Genomic DNA, 16,093 nt, shown 5'->3' on the forward strand with positions numbered 1-16,093 from the left:
ATTTCACCCAGAGAGAAAGAGAACAAGCAGGGGGAGTAGCAGAGGGAGAGGGAGAAGCAGGCTCCTCCTGAGGAGAGAGCCCAATGGGGGGCCTCCATCCCAAGACCCTGTGATCATGACCTGAACTGAAGGCAGATGCTTAACCGACTGAGTCACCCAGGGGCCCCATGTAGCAATTTTTTATGGTCTTTCCTTTTTTCTCCCTTGCAGAGCACTGATTAGCGCTAAGCTGCTTGCTGACATTTGCTGGTCTTTTAAAAATTTCTTACAAAGAGGCTGGAGGAGAAGACTACAGTGTTGAGACATTCCTTTTTTCTTAGGTTTGTGGGCATTAATTGGGCCATAATGCTCAGTTGAGTAGAAGAGTTTCTTGCCATCTCTCCTCTGCTTTGGAAAACACTGCCTCTAGGAATCACATAAACAGAACCTAACGTATGTTTCAGAGGGCCCAGGACTGGGTTTCTATGATTGGGAATAACCTAGTTTTTGTCACTATTCAAACAAAATAAATAGTGACCTGGAGATGCTCTGTATTTGTCCTCTTTCAGACACATGACACTTTGTATTATGGTTACTTGGAAAGTGGTTGGGACAAATGGAAAATAAGATTAGATATACCACAGGCCTGAGAGTAAGTTTACTTCGGAGGTTGGCTGTTTTCTTTCTCCTTCCCAAAACCCTAATCTCTGATGGGCAAAATAATGGAAACCAGGAGCAGTACAAATTGATAAGAGTTGCCACACCCATCCAACCACTACTCATGCCAGGGCAACCGATGAAACTCGGCCACAATAACTCACTGCCTTGCATTTTTGCTTTCTCTTTATTGGGTAAAGCCACAAAGCAATTTGTAACTTAGCTGCAAAGCCAAGCCTAATACCCATATATATTTATATAGCTATATCTACATGTGTATGTGTTATATATATGTATAGTCATTTTTGAATTCTCTCAGCTGTAAATAGAAAACATAAGGACAGGGACGTCTGGGTGGCTCAACAGTTGAGCATCTGCCTTCGGCCCAGGGCGTAATCATGTGGTCCCGGGATAGAGTCCCACATTGGGCTCCCTGCTTGGAGCCTGCTTCTCTCTCTGCCTATGTCTCTGCCTCTTTTTCTCTGTATCTCTCATGAATAAATAAATAAAATCTAAAAAAAAGAAAGAAAGAAAAGAAAACATAAGGACATTTACCTTTACTACCATTTGTTTTCAGAATGACCCCAGAATATTTGGCCTTTTCAGCACAACCATCAGGAAGCTTTCTCTGTTCAATGGCTTGATCTAGTGCCGGGGGTGGGGGTCGAGGGGTGGTGGGGTGGTGGGGTGGGGTGGTGAGAGGCATGGGCTCCCTTCTAGAGTTAAATACAGGACACTCGCTTAAATTTGAATTTCAGATATGCAATGAATAATTGTTAGCATAAGTATACTAATATTGCATGGAGCATATGCACATACTAAAAAAATTCATTGTGTATCTGAAATTCAAATTTAACCGGGCACCCTGTATTTTTACTTGCTACACCTGGCAACCCCAACTGGAAATCCTTCACTCCTTCCCCCTTTTCCTGAGTAATACTCATAAGAGATGAAGCAGCCTGACTCAGCCCCTTCTACGGTTGGGCTGAATCCATACCTCTCCTCTATAATTCAGGAGGAAAAGTTACCTCTCATCTTTTTATTATTCTCTTGTCATTAAGTCCAGATTGGGATTCAGTGCTTGCTTGCCATTCATTGCCTGTCCTTCCTTTCCCTCATGAGTTCTGATAACCCTGTTAAGAGGAGTTAGGGGGAAAAAAAAGTCCTTAGCTGAAGAAAAGAAGGGAAAGTCTGCAGGCACTCAAGAATTAAATTTTCTTGATGGTATCGCCTCCCTTAGCATTTCGGGGACTTGTCATTTATATCTTTAGCCAAGATGATAATTGCAGAAGGGTTGAGTCACCCAGAGGAAGGACCATACCTGCTGTGCAGAGACTGTTGCTGAGAAGCTGCAGAGCTGAACCCAGCCTCAGGGGCTCTGGCAGCAGTGCACGGATGGACTAGGGGCTTCTCAAGTCACCGGTTTCAGATCTCACCATCCTGACAGAGCATGCATCTCCAAAATCTCCAATTCAGAGCTCCTGCCTTTGGAACTCAGCATTTTACCTGCAATGTCATCCCTCCATGGTGCAAGGGTACCGGTTTCCCCTGCTGTTTGCAACTTTAGGTCCTTGGTTCCTAAGTGTTAATCCATCTTAATCCATCAGCTCCCAGCTGGGGTCCCCTCCCTATCTGCTTTCTTGGTCATTCAGTGATATCATAATCCTTTGACCTTTGCCTCTGTCCACCACGTCCATTCTCAGTTTGGTTTCTCTTCCTTATCTACCTTTCTGCACTCCTCCCAGGCTGTCGGGAATAGCTGGGGAAAGTCTTGGAAAATACAAAGTTGATGCTATCTGACTTCAATGGGCCCCCAGTGTTACTTGGCAATCCTATTACATTCGCCTCTTATTAACACTCTATAAATTCCCCATAGTGTCTACTCAGCTTATCTTTGAGTTTGAAGACAACATCCAGGAATGGGCACTGGTGTTTCAGCAATTCATAAGAAGGAAATGATTTCTGTTTTAGTGGAATTAACACTCTAAGAGGGTGGGGCAGGGGGTAGGTGCAGACAACAACCTAGTTAATTAATAAGAATTTCAGATGCTAAGTACTATAAGTAAAATTAAACACAGTGATGCAATGGTGGGACACCTCAAAGGAGGGAGGTCACGTTAAGTTGGTTGGCTGGTTATGAAAGATCTGAGGAGGTAATTTTGAACTGAATGAGGGGAAGAATCCAGCTTTGCAAGACCTCAAGGTGTGAAGACTCAGAGACAAGAAGATGTCTGGTGTGCTCCAGGAACAGGGAGTGAGCCAGTGAGTTCAAAGCTGATGCAAGTTGGGGAGAGCAGGAGGAAAAGATGTTAGGGAAGCTTAGTCAGGGAAGACTCATGGAGTATAGTGGTCAGGAATTTAAATGTTATTCCAATCACAGTGGGGAGCCATATAAGGATTTTAAGCACGGAAGTAGCATGGTCCAATTCCTGCTCCTCACCCCAAGGATTACTGTGTGTGTGTGTGTGGGGGGGAAACAGGGTTAGAGGGAGCAAGAATGGAAGCAGTCCCTCACCCCGACCCTGACCCCTTAGAGATCATGCAGTGTTCTAGGAAGAGAAGGGAGTGGGCTTGCAGAAAGACAGAAGCATGGGGCTGGCAGGCAGAGACTACTCCCTGCACTGGAGTCAAGAGTAACTGGTGAGATAGGTTGGGTCTGGGGGATGGGGTGGAGGGGGGTGGAAAGGGGAATCAGTGGTTACTCCTGCATTTTGGTTTGAGCTGCCAGGTTGTGAGACTATGGATGCTGCTGAGGAAGCTAGGGAAGAATTTGGAGGGAGAAACAAAGAGCTCTGTTTTGGAGATGTAGACCTAGGTCTCTGTTAGACTTCTCTGTGGAGAGGGCACCTGCTGCCTCTGCTTCCTTTCCATCTGCTCTTTTCACTTCTTGCAATCAGACCCTCACTCCCATCATTTATTAGAATTCCCTCCTCAAAGTTTCCCATGACATCCTGAGCCCCGCCAGTGCTGAGCACCTGGAGCCAGTGGTGTCTGTTTAATTGCCAACAGCCTGGACCTCAGGCATTGTGTAGCAATGTTGCCCCTACATCATTGTAAGCTCTCCATTTCCACTGTTTCACTATCTATCTCTCTTGACCTCTACGTTTATCTGCATCCATCCCCCTTCTTTCCTCCTGCTGGCATGCAGGACCTCTGTGATCTGGGTTCACCCATCTTTCAGCCTTACACCTCTTGACTTTCTTCATGGAGCTATGGTTCTAATCAGAAAAAAAAAAAAAAAAAAAAAAGAACCATTCTCCAACTTGTTCTTCATCCTTTTTTGTGTCTCTGGGCTTCCAGGAAGGGTCATTGACCTTCAGCCCAAAACCACCTTGTGGAATTTTTTGGGGGGTCTGCTGTTGAACAACACTCTCGGCTTTTGTTTATCTGCATTTATTAGTATGAAAGGATTTTCCCCCCTCAGGGTAGAGGAATCTAGTTTGGCAATTATTTTGTTTTCTAGCATGTTGTTTCCAATATCACTTCTCTTCTTTTAGGTGTCTGCAATTGCTGCTGTGAAGTGATGTCCTTGTTTCTTTTTGGGATCCGGGTTAAGCATGTTAGACCCTCTCAGTGTATTCTGTATCCTTCTTAAAAAAAGATTTTATTTATGGAAGAGAGAGAGAGAGAGAGAGAGAGAGAGAGAGAGAAAGAAGCAAGACTCCCTGCTGAGCACAGAGCCTGACGCAGGGCTTGATCTCACAATTCTAAGACCATGACCCCGAGATCACCACCTAAGCTGAAACCAAGAGCTGGATGCCCAAACGATTGAGCCACCCAGACACCCCATTCTGTATGCTTTTTGTGCTCTCTTTTATATCTTCCTTCTTTTTATCTCTATGACTTCTTTGTGGATAGTTCTCCATGACCAGCCTTCCACTTCTTTATGATTCTCTCATTTTCCTAAAATTTTTTTACTACTTCATTGAAGTATAGTTTATGTGCAGTAAAAAGTGTAATATTTAGAGTGAACAATTTTATGAGTTTTGTAAACACCCATGAATCTGTTACCATAATTGAGATGTCAAACTGCCAATCCACTACTTATTGTTGTAGATTAGTCTGCATTTTCTAGAACTTTATGTATAGAACATACATCCTGCCCACAGCTGTCATCCTGCCTAGGCTGTCACTGCTGGTGACCCTTCCTCTGTCTTCACTGTTGGCACTCCTGCTTTCTGAACGCTTATTTCCTATTTGTTTGTTTCATTCCTTGGTTTTGATGGAGTAAATCTTCCCAGTTTTTTGAGACCATGGGTGCCCTTATGTTACCTTTATATTTGATGGCAAGTTTGCTAGGTAGATAGTTTGACTGGGTACAAAAGTCTGGGTTGTAACGATGATTTTCCTCATAACTTTGAAGGCATTGCTCTACAATCTCAGTTTCCCGATGTTGCTGACAATATGACAGACTCTAATTCCTATGGCATTGTGACTGTTTTTTTCTTCTTTCTTTGGAAATATTGTCGTTCCTGGTTTTCTGAAATTCTATGATGATGTACCTTGTATGGTCTTCTAAAATTTATGGTGGTATGCATTCAGTGGGTTCATTTCTGTCCATCACTTCTGGAGAAGTATATCTGTTTGGTAACTGAATTCCGCTTAATTGGTTTTCTTGGTCTGTTCTTATTGGATCTATGTTAATTGTGATGTCAGACCTCTTGGACATGTATTTATTTCTATTCTTTTATCTTTTTGGTCTTTGTTGGAGATCCAACTATATCTATCAGTTTGATGATTTTTTAAAGTGTCATAATATATTTAAAAAAAAATTCCAGAGCTCTTTCTTGTTCTTTAATTATTTTTTCTTAAAAATAGTTTCATATAGGCAACATGTTCTTTCACATCTCTAAGAATGTATCTAAGTTTTATTCCACCTTCTCACTTTTTAATTTCCTGCTCATTTTTTTTCTGTTTGTTTTGGCCTCTGTGTGTGTGTGTGTGTGTGCTTCTCAAATCTCTGGTGATCCTTGGCTGTCTATTCATGGGAGCTCCACGAACATGTTCAAGACTACTCTTCTGGTGGGATTTTTGGAGAGTTGTTAGGTAAGGTCCTCCAGATGTCAGATCTGTAAGTCTTTTCTCTTGAATGGACTGGTTTTCCCTGGGAGGAAAGGAGGAGGAGGAGTCCTACTTTCTCCTGTGTGGGATAGGTAAAAGCTCTGCAGGCAAGGAAGTAGCCTGTTAGTATGATATCTAGTATCTAGCTATGCTCTGATATCTAGACTCCAGAGCCTTTCTTGTTGAGCCTCACTAGATAATAAACCTCCTACTGGGTGCAGATGAGGGGGTAGTTGCCTAGTTGGATAGATTGAGGAAGGATATCTGGGGTTCTAAACTATTCCGTGTGCAGACTAGTAATACCCCTGCCCAGCCTCCAATCCTGAACCACTCCTAGATCCTGTAACACAAACCAACCCACTTTTCCATTGTCTCCCCTCACCCCACAGGCATTTAGTCAAGTGGAGAAAGCTGTAATCTGAGTCTGTTACATCTTTCACATTTTTGTCCTATCCTTTGTCCCATGCCATCTTCCATGCATTGTGTCCACTGTCCACATGCATGTGCATTTATACCTGTTTGATTCCTTTATTATTCTTTCATTAGGATTTGTGGAGGGAGCAAAGACAAACTCCTACATGTGTCTTGTCAGTTTTAATCTCAGTCCCTTTGTACAACATAATGTCCATTTGTACCACTTGTATTTCAGGGACATATTTCCACCATCTACACATTTATTCCTCTTTTAGACTGTAAGCTCCTGAGGCAAGTGCTTGAAATAGTTTGTATTTATATATCCAGCAGCATTGTGTGCCTGGCATATAATAAAAGCTTAAGGTGCACGCTTGTATTTAATGTGTGCCAAAACCAAGAGGAAAGAGAGCTGGAAGCAAAATGATGGAAAGGGAGAAGCAGAGAGGTGTTTTCATCCATTGTTAGGCAGGGAGACAGAGCTCAGGCTGCAGTGCCAGGGACCCCAGGAGCACAGCTGAGCCAAGGGAAACCCTAAGTCTTTCTGGATTGGGATCGATCGGCCTTCTCCCCAAACATCCCTGATCTCATGAAGTGTGTAGCTCTGTAGTTTGGTAAGCTATCTATCTCCCTTTCCCATCTTCTTTGGAAATCCAAGGAGAGAGAGGCGGAGGTGACTTGGTCACAGAGGGTGGTTGAGTAGGACCTGCCCTGACTACAGAGTCAGGCCAGGTTTGAAAAAATCTCTTCTTTTAAATTAAGTGCCAACTTCAAAGAAAAATCTCTGGGTATTTGATTGGTTGGCTGGTTATTTTAGTTTTTTAATGTTGATTAGGCTCCACATTCAGTGCAGGGCTTGAACTCACGACTCTGAGATTAAAAGCTGCATCCTCTACTGACTGAGCCAGCCAGGCACCCCTATTTTATTGTGTTTTAATCTGTTTTTAAATGTTTCTTCTCCCCCCCCAAACAATAAGAGTATTATTATCTAACCAGAGGCCCAAAGCCAGGTGGTTAAGGATAGATCAGCTGTTCAACTACAGTTCATCAAGGAGGAAGAAGAAGACTCTTTCCATGTTATTCCTGGCATTCTTGGAAGCTGTGTCTGCTTGGTCTGGATCCTCTTATTGTGCCTAGATGGCTGCTGTAGGTCATTAAAAAATACATGAGTATTTTATCTTATAAAAATAGTAGGAGTCCTTGTAGGGAGGGGGGATGAGGAGTTGTTTAATGGGTATTGAGTTTCGGTTTTGCAAGATGGAAAGAGTTCGGGAGATTGGTTATACAACGATGTGAAGATACTTAACCCTATTGAGCTGTACACTTAAAAACGATTAAGGTGCTAAATTTTATGTTGTATGTGTTTGATCACAATTTAAAAAATTTAAAGATATGTTGAGAGTCTTGACCTCTTGACTTTGGGTGGCTTTTATTTTATTTTATTTTATTTTTAAGATTTTATTTATTTATTCATGAGAAACACACAGAGAGAGAGGCAGAGACACAGGCAGAGGGAGAAGTAGGCTCCATGCAGGGAGCCCGGTATGGGACTCAATCCCCGGTCTCCAGGATCACAGCCTGGACTGAAGGCAACACCAAACCACTGAACCACACAGACTGTCCTTTGGGTGGCTTTTAAATCCAGAGATTTTATTCCTGATGTCACTGACATCAAGAAAGCCAAACAGTAAGCAGAAATGTTGCCTGTCAGTCAGAGATGGAAAGTTCCAGAACTCAGCTGAGAATCAATACTGCTCATAAGGCCAACCTGACACATTGTGAGGGCTTACAGCTTGCATTTCTGAATTGTTTTCAACGTGATGGAAGCATGACTTCAGTTGTAGACAGTGGCTGGCCAAGGCCTTCGTTCTTCAGTGTTAAAGCTAAAGACACTTACAGAAAGGTCAGAGAGGGTTTCCAACCTCAGTGCTATCAACATTTGGTGCTGGATGAGTTTCTTGTGGGGCCGGCCTGTGCACTGTAGGAAGCTTACTTAGCAGCATCCTGACCTCTACCCACCAGATGCCAGTAGTACCACTCCCAGTTGGGACCACCAAAAATGTCTCTGATGTTACCAGCAGACCCCTGGAGAGACAGAGGTGAGGATACTGGTCCAATATTGGCTTCTCTTACTGTGGGCACTCAGAGAAAAAATTACTAGCTTCTAGAATTTAATGAATTGAAATAGAAAGCTATTTAAGCTTATTTATAGAATATTTACTATGTGCCAGGCACTGTGCTAACTCATGCATCTCATTTAATTCTCTGATATAATGATTAATAGCTTCCCTTTACAGAGAAAGAAGCTGGGCTCAGGCAGGTGCTTGCCCCAGCCCTTGGAGCTTGTAGACGGTGAAACCAGGATTCAGATCCAGATCTGTCTCCACTTATGACTGCCTTGATGTTTAGTTTTTTTCTCTTTTAGATTGATTTGTATAATGGTGTTTGAGAAGCCTTTGAGCCGTATGTGCGGTAACGTCAGCTTTATCTTATACTTCCCTTGGACATGTGGTGTGTGAAGTTATCGGGGACCTGCAAGGGTGGCGAATGTTCTGTTGCCCACTCAACAGCTCTGAGTCCAACATGAAGCGTCTATGAGTCAGGGAGTAAGTACTTTTTTGCATCCCTGGCGAGGCAGGTGGCTAAGGGGCCTGACGTGATCCCCTTCCCAGTCGTAATACTGCTTGGATGTCCCTTAACCAGCAGAGGGCAGACCTGTGGTCCCAACTGACAGAAGTGGGCAAAGAAAATTGTTCTTGAAGGTTTGGAGCACAAGGGGAAAGGCTTAGGGAAATAAATGGTAGCTGCATCCCTTGCTTGTCCAGAGGTGGGGCCATTTTCATATTTTTGTGGGCGATGTATTTAATTGTCCTGCTACTTAAAAAAAAATGCATAACCTCCTTCCATAACGATAACGATAAACTTGAAAGACCACCATAACTTATTTTCCTCTTCCTGACTTACCACTCTTCCCTGAGCTTGGTCTGAATTATAGTGTCATAAGAGTAAGAACTGTCTCCGCTGGGAAATGCCCCTAAGAAGGAGAGGGTTTTCCTCTGCATTCTCCCCTCTGGTGGGTTCTCAGGGGCTCAGCGGGGCCATGTGCTCAGGCCCCAGCCCACGGTCACCAGCAGGACGCTGAGCCCAGAAGGAGATGGATGAGTTACAAGAGGACAGGCACACCGGTCCTTATTTTATGAAAAAGGAAATTACCCGCAGAACCTGCAGCCAAAATTCTATCTGGGCTGAAACTCTGATGAATTTACCAAAATCTTCATTTGTACACGCTCACCTGCATGGAAACTGCAGGAAGGGTAAACAAAAACTTCTCCAAGTTTGTTCAGTTTCCCAGAGGAGCAGGCTTTCACCCGCTGCCTGGCCCCTCTTCCAGCTCCTCATGTAACCAGCCCCGTGCCTGGCGGAGCCATATTAATCATGATAAGCTGTTCATGCAGAGGCTTTTCCTTTCCTGTCCGTGTTACCACCCGCATTTCTGTTGAGTCGAGTGTTTTCAAAATCTCTTCTGGATCCAAGTGGTGGAACGTGGTATTAGGAGCATTTCCTTCCCCTTCAAACTCTGCTCCTCACTCCCAGATGTGTCTGATTATCTTCAAGGTTGTTGCTAAGCCTAATACAATGGTCGTTTGGGAAAAAATCCAAAGAATGTCACAGACTTGGTTTGTTTGATGAAGGAAGAGGAAGGCCCCCACTCTGAGCAATGAGTTTCCTCCAGAAACAGCCCACGTCTTGGATTCAGGTGCTTCACGTGATTTTAGAGTAATTAGTTCCTGGCAAACAATACGAAAGGACAAAAGTTTCAAGGTGTGGGATCACCATGGCAACGACTCAGATTCCCTGCCTTGCCCGGGTCTCACAAAGATAGCAACTGGTCATGGCATTCCTCTGAAATTGGCCAAAGCCTCAAGACCTGCAGGGATGCCTATTCAGGGCCAAGAATGTGAATTTTTGCATTCCCCAGGGCAAAATGTCCTGTCATGAGGGTGTGGTGGGTAGATTAGTGACCCCCAGAAAGGTATGTCCAAATTCTAATTCCTGGATCCTGTGAATGTGACCTTATCCAGAAAAAGGGTCTTTTGTACATGTAATTAAGGATCTCATGATGAGATTATCTTGGATTTAGGGCCCACCCTAAATTTAAATTTAAATCCAAATTTAGGGTGGGCCCTAAATCCAAAGTCAGGTGTTCTTACATGAAAATGCAGAGGAAGATTTGAGGCATGGACACACAGGGGAGAGGGTCCTTGCAAAGCCAGAGCCAGAGGTTGGAGCAATGTGTCTGTAAGCCAAGGGATGCCAGTGGCCACCAGAGGCTGGAAAAGGGGTCCTCCCCAAGAGTCATCAGGGGGAGCACGGCTCTGCTAAGAACCAGGTTTGAGATTTCTGGCCTCCAGAACTGTAGAGAATAGATTTTGGGTTCTTACGGCCCTCCACTTTGTGATACTTTGTTACTATGGCTAATATCGTGGGCGACATCTGCTCCTCCCAATCCCATGCTTTTCTGTGTTTGAGTTATAGGGCCAAGAGCCCTTTACTGTTGACTGAAGAGCACACTTTTTGCATAAGAAAAAGGTAAAGCAGATTTTGGGTGGAACATGCAGCCAGCCATGTCATCAGAACCAACTCTGGGTCAGTGGGCTGTGACGGGGGGGTTACCAGTGCTCCTCCTGGGCACCCCGAGAGTGCCACTATCCCTAAAAAAACACTCTAGGTCCGGTTCCTTGTCTTTTCCTGTCCTTCCCTCTGCCACAAGCTCACTTGAAAGCTCATTTCAGTGCTGCTACTCCTTTCTCAACTCTGGTCAGCATCCCCGTTTTGTGGCATCATGAATGGTTTCCATGGTAATGAAAGGTTGAGATAGAATGGTGCCAATGTGCATCTGAACTTCAGAATTCTGCTATTGTTTCTGCCAGCCATGGGGTTTCACTCATTCTGAAGATGTCCCTGGGGATTTCGGAATGTGTGTTCCTAACTTCCTGATTTTCTGCCATATTCCAGCCCACCTGGCTGATGAAACATGTCGTGACATGGGAGCACTTCAGATCTTCACATACCTTGCTCTTGAGGATCTCGCCTATTGTTGCACGTGTATGTAAATGTTAACAAGGAAGGTGAGATTTGCTGTAAATAACCAGTTGATCCCCACAGGGTAGGCTGCAAGTGAGGTGGAAATCCTAGCAGGAGACATCACGGCCAAATCATTACCCATCAAAACTCATCTCCGGTGTAGTGCATCAGAACCAACAAACAGAAGGGGATGGCGACCCAGGGCTATGTGCTAGTGCTCATGACCCTGAGGACAGGTGCTGTGAGAACACCTGCTTCCTGCCAGTACTGGAGGCACAGCTTCCATCGTGCACAGACTTCTCCAAGGGTAAGTCACAGGGAGAAGCAGACCGTAACCAGTCCTCTAACTGGCTCATGGTAACCGATGTGCATCTGATGGAGGAGATATGGATTCTGAATCACTGGAGCTCCTCACCCTTGCTTTAAAGGAGACATCACCTGTAAAGTAACTTACTTCAGAGTAGGTGGGGTGACATATTACCACTCAAACTGGAATGCTTTTCTGAATGAAAGGAGTTGCTATTTTTTGAGTAGGCTCCATGCCCAGTGTGGAGCCCAACGCAGGGCCTGAACTCAGGACCCTGAGATCCAAACCTGAGCTGAGATCAAGAGTCAGCTGCTTAACTGACTGAACCACCCAGGTGCCCTTGAAAAAGGCTGCTATTAATTATTTCAGGCTAACAAGCACAATCTCGACTGTCCCTGGAAAAGAGGGACATTTGGTTGCCTTACCTTTAGGTCAACCTGTACCCTGCTCCATTAAGATCTCAGTGTTGAAGTGCCCTATGATTCAGTGCTTGGACCTCTTTTTTTTTTTTCTTTTTCTTTTCTTTTCTTTTTTTTTTTTTTTTGACTCTTACATATTCCCTACAGCAGCACTGTCCAGTGGAATTATCTGCAGGGCTAGAAATGCTCTGTATCTGTGCTGTCCATAACAAACAATAACCACTAGTCAAATGTAGCCTTTGAATACTTGAAATGTAGCTCGTGTAACTAAGGAGATAAAACCTAAATTTTATTTAATTTTTTAAAAAGATTTTATTTATTTATTTGAGGGAGAGAGAGAGTGAGAGAGAGCGAGTACAAGCAGGGGGAGGAGCAGAGGAAGAGGAGAAGCAGACCCTCTGCTGAGCAGGGAGCCCGACATGGGGCTTTATCCCAGGACTTTGGGATCATGACCTGAGCCAAAGGCAGATCCTTAACTGACTGAGCCACCCAGGTACCCCTAAATTTTATTTAATTTTAATTAATATAAATTTAAATGGCCACAGATGGCTAGGGGCTACTATATTGGACAGTGCAGACCTAGATGATTTCAGCCAGTCGCCCTAAAGTTCTGACTCCCAAATTTGTCCAAGTGCCCCAACCTCTCCACTAATATCCAGATCCACGTATCCAAGTTGATGTATTTCCTTGTCTGTCTAATTAGGCATTTCAAACTTAACGTAGACAAAACTAACCTTTCTGATCACATTATGGTACCACTTTGAACCCATTAATATGAGTATTAAAAAACAAACAGAAAGTAGCAGGTGTTGGCAAGGATGTGGAGAAATTGGAATCCCACGCACCTGCTGTAGGAATGTAAAATGGCGCAGCTGCTGTGGAAAATGATAGGACAGTTCTTCAAAAACTTAAACAAGATTACCATATAACCGAAGGATTCTACTCCCAGGTGTTTATCCCAAAGAACTGGAAGTGGGGATTCAGACAGACATTTGGACACCCATGTTCTTAGCAGTGTCATTCACGATGGTTGAGAGGTGGCAGCAGCCCAAGTGTCCATCAACAGGTGACTGGGTAAACAAGAGGTGGTCCATGCATATGTGGAATATTATTCAGCATTAAAAAAGGAAGATTTTGACATGCTACCATGTGGATCAACCTTGAAGTTCCTCTGTTATGCTAAGTGGAATAAGCCAGTCACAAAAGAACAAATATTGTGAGATTCACTTATGTGAGGTTTCTAGAGTAGTCGCGCCCTAGAGACAGAGTAGGACGGTGATTGCCAGGAGCTGGGGGGCAGCACGTGTTCAAGGAGCATGAGCTGGGGAAGATGTTAAAGTTCTGGAGATAGATGGCGGTGATGGTGGCACCACAACAACTGGATTAAGTGCCACAGGGCTGCAGAGTTAAAGATGGTCAAAATAATAAATTCTGTAATGTAAAAAACCCAAATTTCCCGACATTTCCTTCAAGCTTGCTCCTTCTGCAGACTTCTCATTTCAGTTAATACCAACTCGACTTTTCCATTTGTTGAAGCCAAAGACCTCTTCTTTCCCTTGCAGCCCACATTTGGCACAGGCATACATCTTCTCAGCCCTGCCTTCAGGTACATGCGTTCAGAACCTCACCGCATGTCACATCACCCAACACACTAGGCCACGGATCACCCCTTCCCACACACACCCACTGACTTCTCATGTCACCAGAGCGATGGCACGTCTCTGTTCTGACCCAAAGGCCCTGTGTTATCTGTCCTGCTGCAGCCAAGTCTCCTCCTATTCCTCTGACACCCCAAGAATGTCCCTGCCTACAGTTCTCTCTGCTTGCTGCCCTCCTTGCCCCAAATCTGCTTGGCCTGACTCCCAGTTCCCCCTTAGGTGTGTACCCCCTGTCTCAGTGGGCCCTTCTCAGGTCACTCTGTCAAAACTTTCAGCATACCTCCTCCTCCTCTCACCTTTCCCCTTCCACCCATCTTTTTTGCTCAGTTTTGTCTTTTTCTCATTCACATTCATCAATAGCTAACATATGTTTTATTCATCTTGTTTATTTTCAGCCTCCCCACTAAAATATATGATGTTTAAGTCAGGGGTTTTAAAATCTCTTTCATTCTCTGCTTTCCCCACCAGGGCCAGCTCAGCACCCAACATGTAGATGGCACTCAATAAATATTTGTTAAATTAATGAAGGAATGCAGACAGTGAGATGATTGCTCAGGACTTGTCTGTCTCTTTTAGGAACTCTTCGTTGATGGACATGAGCCACCCTAATTTCTTCAGCATTCAGTTGACCTGAAGCATCTTTATAAACTTGGTTTACTTTTTATCTACGTCCAGGGTCTCAGGATGGGTTGCCCCCTCAGGGGACATTTGTCAAGAGACATTTTTATTTAATTTATTTTAAATATATATATATTTTAAGTAGGCTCCATGCCCAGCATGGAGCCCAATGCGGGGCTTGAACTCACAACCCTGAGATCACGAGTCAGATGCTTAACTGACTGAGCAACCCAGACATCCCTGTCATGGGACAGTTTTGGTTGTCACAAGGGGCAGGAGGGGTATATCCCCGTACTTCTAGTTGGTAGAGGCCAGGGATTGTGCTGAACATCCTGCAATATGCAAGACAGCTTCCCACAACAAAGATTTATTCCAATACTATGTCACTTGTGTCAAAGTCAAGAACCCCTAGTTCAACCATATGAGGTGTTGTCTAGGCTGTGTGAAATAAGAGGTGAATTCCTCGAGGGCTATTTTAGGCTGAATTGTGTCCTCCAAAAAATATATATTGAAGTCCAGTCCTCAGTACTCCAAATGTAACTTTGTTTGGAAATAGGGTATTTACAGAGGGTCATCAAGTGAGACGAGGTCATTAAGGTGGGTCCTAATCCAATATGGTCCTAATCCAGTCCTCAGTACTCCAAATGTAACTTTGTTTGGAAATAGGGTATTTACAGAGGGTCATCAAGTGAGATGAGGTCATTAAGGTGGGTCCTAATCCAATATGACTGGTGTCCTTATAAAAAAGGTAAATCTGGATGTAGACATGCACACAGGGAAGAGCATGTGAAGATGGAGAGAGGGTGGCTGTGCCACTGGAGTCATGTAGCTCCAAGCTCAGGGACACCAGGGACTTCTGTCCACCATTGAAGTTGGAAGCTTCCAGAAAGGATCCTTTCCCCTAGGGTCCTAGGTAGAGCTCAGGCCTGCTGACACCTTTGGGCTCCAGACTGCAAGAGAGTACATTTCTCTTGTTTTAAAACATCTAGTGTTTGGCACTTTGTTACGCAGCCCCAGGAAACTAATACAAGGACAGAGCCAGTGCTAAATCCAAACTTGATACTAATGAGATTTATACCCAGTGACAATTAAATTAGTGTCTGGGAAAAATGGGAGATTTCACCAGGATGGTGGTTAGATTCTCATATGGAAGGAGAGACAAGTAAATTTAGTCTTTTGAGTATTATGAAACTCATGACCAAGAGTTGGCCAAGAGCACTTGGATAATAGATGTTCAAAGCCAACAGTAGCCAAAGCCTTTCATGGGAAATTACCCCAGCACAAAGTGCTCTTTGCTAATATTAACTTTGGTTCTATTTCAGATCAATGGAGGCAAAAAACCAGGAGATCCCATAAATCCTGTCAAGCCTGTCATAGCTGCCAAATTATGCCCTGATAAAGCTTTTGGTGGCTAACAATATGGCTGTTCACCCAGCGTGGATGCAACTGGGAGGGGGCTTTCTGGAGATGATCTGACCTGAGGTGGAGACACTTGTCATGGAGTGTTACCTGAAGGCTCTTTGGCTCTAATGAGGGTGAAGCTTTGAACATGATTACTTCTAAACAAATAATAAAGATAATTAGAAAATAAACAAAGATCTGGATTTAAAGTCTACTTATTGTCCCAGGACCAAGATTAACAGTGAATGGCAAGTTTTTGTGAGAGATAATATCTTTTCACATATAGAAGATCCTATTGATTTCCTGTTGGTATTATTCAGAAAATGTGCAGTGTGTGTATCTATGGAGCAGAGACAATCTTCCATCACTTGCTTTATGGGAGGAGAATGGTTATTGTATCTCTTCCCATAAAATATAATCTCTTTTCCTCTTCCAAAATCTACCTGTTCCTCTGGGAATTTCCAGTTGTAATCTGGGGGAGTGAATTGATTTTTTTT

Source organism: Vulpes vulpes, chromosome 12, assembly GCF_048418805.1.
Source record: "Vulpes vulpes isolate BD-2025 chromosome 12, VulVul3, whole genome shotgun sequence".
Taxonomy (NCBI): Eukaryota; Metazoa; Chordata; class Mammalia; order Carnivora; family Canidae; genus Vulpes; species Vulpes vulpes.